Raw genomic sequence first — 4,342 nt, 5'->3', positions numbered from 1 at the left:
GAGGATCATGGATAAAGAATGGTTGACCAATTAAGTTGTTATTATTATACTCGGTGATAGTGGTTGGTTGAAATGATGTACTGATTTTATTGAAATATATACATTGGATTTGAGCATGCATTTGATGAACCATTACATTATGTATTGCATGAGCATCATTCTTGGATTATCATATCCTATATATATTGTGTTATTTTTGGATTATATATTTGTTTCCTTTCCAACACATGTAATTGGTTTTTTTATATCCTATTGGGCATTTTGCTCACCCTTTCTTTGTTCTTGTTTTTGCTTTTTCTTGTTCCAGGTGAGCAGTTTGATGAGTAGCTACCGGATGAGTGATGCGGGCATAGTCCACATTTCTTTATTTAGTCCAATTTTACTAGGTTTCTTTTTCGACGTTGAATACATTTTGAATAGGTGATGATGACTTACTTACATCACTGGAATATTATGTCAATCGTCATTTGGTTGTTGAGAAATCGGTTGGGATGTTCTTATTTTGGATATCCGGTTGTATGGATTGCTTATATTGTGTAAGGTGATTGTGTTGCATGTTTATTACACTTTCGAGGAATTTTTCTGGGTCGCTTTTTAGACACTTTGCCATGTCCCCTCTGAGAGTTTTGTGTTTAGGATTTTGTTTGACTGGTTAGTGCCATTACTATGTCATTACTATGCAATGTTGTATCACGTTCTTGGATAATTTCATTATTCCCTCGCGTGCCCTTTTACCGTGGAAATTGCGACGCGACACTTTTGTCTTTGTGCCACATCGTTGGCTCTCTTACTCACTCATCATTTATAAACACAAATACCGTGTGGAAAAACAACACGAAGCAAGTTGCACATGTCGACACCACCACTCACTCAACTTCCACACCATTCATGTTGTGTTGAATAAAATTGCCCACTTTTCTTGCACAAATTCAACACGCTTGTGAAGAAATTCTAACATGCTTTATTGGTGTCATTTTCTTAGCCGAGACCCAATAAAGTTGTATTTTAGTAAACAGAGGATATCATCTATTTATTTATTCGTGGTTTGGGTGGGGAGGCAACTGGAAATTGTTGTAAAATAAACAAACTAGTACAAAAAAATGAGCTTCAAAGCCTCTTTTTGTGTTTTTATGGTCATCGCTGTGTTTCTTTTTCAAGCAGGTGATGCAGTCCCATTTCTCAATGAATCTCCTCAACAAGTAGCCAAAATCCCAAGTAATTCATTTCAATATTCCATTTCGTATTTTGCATATCTTGTAACTTTTTTTGTCTCAATATTACTACACTTGACTTTGTTTAAAACGACACCGTCCGTCGCTTCTTGTTAATGTTCAGGTAAATGGGATCCCAAGGAAAGCAAGACTCACGCAGGAGGGAGTATTTCACCTCGTGGCCCTGCTTGTTATGTATCATGTGGTTGAATTAGACGGGTGGACTGTGGAAAATAATATATCTTATAATATTAATTAATATATTACTTTTTAAAGTGAAGAAAGTTTTGTGTTTTGGATTATTATTATTGGTTGTGATATTAGATTTTACTTAATTGATACTTATTCTTAATCATCGCTTGATATGTAATATTGGTTATCAAAATATACTCTAAGACTGGTTTGAGATCTAATTCAAAGTAGATGGTGTTGAGTGAGTGATATGGATTTAATTGCAAGCGCACAAATCGCACAAGTAATATAAAGATGAGTAAATTATCGTTTTCACTAGGGATGTGTTGGCAAAAGAAATCAATGTCAAACAAGCTACAATTATGTAAATTGGAGAAAATGATTAGCGATTGGTTTTTGATTTTTACTAAACTAATTAAAAAGAACAAAAACAAATCAAACACGAATATGAAATCAAGGATGGAAAGCACTAGGGTACTTAACTTCACCTCACCTATCCAATTCAATTCTCTTGATTCCTTAATCCCTAATTCATCTCTCAATAATGACAATCGATTTCCCAACCTATTCAATGTTCTATTCCTAGATACATCAAACGTATTTTCAATATAAATCTCTGTTATTCCTAACAATCGGATTAATATATCAAAAACCTATTACGAACTATGGAAATCATTTAGCGATTGCATAAGTCACAAACCTATATTCCTATGGTTCATGCATCCTATGTCATCTATGGCTTGAGGCAAACCCTAGATATCTCCTTCCGGTCTCAATCTAGGCAGCAAATCAATTGAATGATGGCCAAACACTCAAAAACATTAATCACACCCATAGACAATCAAGAGAGAAAGAGAAATCAAGAAATAAGGAAATCAAGTTTATTGAATCTTCAAGGTTTGGTTATATTAAGACCCTAGTAGGAAATCTAGCCACTCATGGAAGCAAAATACATCATTAAACAAAGGAAATCAACCATAGAAACTAGGATAGAAAAGGAGAGAGGAAACCCCCTTGTAGATCCTCTTCTTCTCCAAGCTCCAAGGTGGCCTCCAAGCTCTCCAATGGAGGTAGCACGAAATCCAGCTCCCCAGCCTCCAAGCTCTCCTCCAAAACCCTATCTTATGTCCTTTTATACTTCTCCAAACTCTTATGTCGTTTCCAAAACAAGTTGGGGTCATTTTGGCTTAGAAACACGTGAATTCGGGTCTTTTTCGTGAAACTGCGCAGTGCTGTGAATAGTACTCCGATCGATCGGGAATAGTCCGATCGATCGGAAATACAATCTGTCTCGATGATATTTTTAGGTGTTTTGGCAGGTCCGATCGATCGGGAATATGGCCGATCGATCGGAAATCAGTACTAGGCTCCAAATCTTCATTTTGCACTCTTTTCCTCCCTTTCTTGCCTTGACTCCTATAATATGCAAATATAGCTTTCTTAGGCAATATTAACTCTTAATCAACTCAAAATGCAATGAACTTATGTGTAAAAGATGCACAAATGTATGTATATATTTGACACATCAAACACCCCCACACTTAACCTTTGCTCGTCCTCGAGCAAGTTGAGAATGAATAAAGGAGGGAAAGAGTATTTTCTGTTAAGCTCAAATGAAAAATAAAACAACAAAGACCTGCTCCAAATAAGCAACTAATCTATGCCACTTTCGTAGGGCTCACAATGACACTTAGCATGTGTCACAAGCCTTTAAACCCCTAGGTGCCCCTAGTAGGAGGAGTTGTGTCTCCTGAGGGTTTACCAGAATGATACCCACAAACACTAAACAACTTCAATGCCAAAATTAATGTCATCAACAAGAGTATAAAATGAACTCACAATTGCAACCCTATCCATACTAACAAACCAAACATTAGGGCATTCAAACCAATAAAAGCATTCCTTCAAGAATATTATCTCATCCACTTTGCTTATAAATTCAAGAAATGATGCACATAATGGATTTCACTTGATATTTGGCTTCAAAGTGACATAAACAATGGCCATGAAGTCTTCCAAGAACAATAAGAATCAAAAAGCGAATACAATGAGCATTTATTCAAACTTCATTCTTATTCACATTTTTTTTTCTTTCTTTTTCTTCTCAAAGGTGACTTGTGCAATGCTCAACCTCCTTAAGCTTTCTACATGACCCATGTAACGAGCTTTCGACCAACGACTCCCAATCCAGTTGGCTTAGGGCACTAGGTGTTAAGACACCCCAACGGATCTAATTACCCGAGTCAAAAAGGCTACGAGGTTAAACTAGTCACCAAGGTACTCTAACATTCATTTCCTACCTTTTTACGCGAAACTCATTGCTTGCTAGGCAAGAGGCCCGGTTACTCAGCAGAAAACTTATGAAAGAAACCATTTATTCATAAACAAAAATTATTTTTTTTTTCTATTTTTTTTTTTCATTTTTCATTGCTCAAGTAGTGCTATTTAGAATCAAATTGATCTCAAACAACCACAAATGCCAAAGTCAAGTCATATTTCATACCCCACAATCAAGTGTTCCATATTCACAAAGGCACAACGGACAAAACAATTTTCAAGATAGGAAAACTCAATTGGAAAGAATGTCCATAGCAAGATCCATCAATGCTTCAAGGATCACAAAATTCATCCAAATACACTCAAGAGTGACATGACATAAGGCATTTGAAGTCAAAAATTTTATTTTAACAAAAACTAGAAACCTAAATTCCCACCCCCACACTTAAAATATGCAATGTCCTCAATGCATGGAATAGGTGAAAATAAAACTAAAAAGATAGGGATAGAACAATAAAACCTGGGTTGCCTCCCGAAAGCGCTTGGTTTAAAGTCTTCAGCCCGACTTCCCTTTTGGATTCAACCGGGATCCTTGAGAGTTGTGGTGTAGACTCCCCTTGATGGCTTCCTAGGATTAACATTGGATTGCTTAGGTTCCATGC

The 4,342-nt window shown here is 36.3% G+C and overlaps 1 long non-coding RNA gene across 1 annotated transcript; it reads left to right on the top strand.

Moving 5' to 3' along the window:
* The first annotated feature begins 989 nt into the window (after positions 1 to 989).
* LOC119997829 lies at positions 990 to 1,648 on the top strand. The gene is made up of 2 exons (XR_005468075.1): positions 990 to 1,215; positions 1,336 to 1,648. It is a non-coding gene; the product is annotated as an uncharacterized LOC119997829 (long non-coding RNA).
* The last annotated feature ends 2,694 nt before the right edge of the window (positions 1,649 to 4,342 follow it).

Source organism: Tripterygium wilfordii, chromosome 4, assembly GCF_013401445.1.
Source record: "Tripterygium wilfordii isolate XIE 37 chromosome 4, ASM1340144v1, whole genome shotgun sequence".
NCBI classification, from domain to species: Eukaryota; Viridiplantae; Streptophyta; class Magnoliopsida; order Celastrales; family Celastraceae; genus Tripterygium; species Tripterygium wilfordii.
This window is presented reverse-complemented; position numbering and strand designations above follow the sequence as displayed.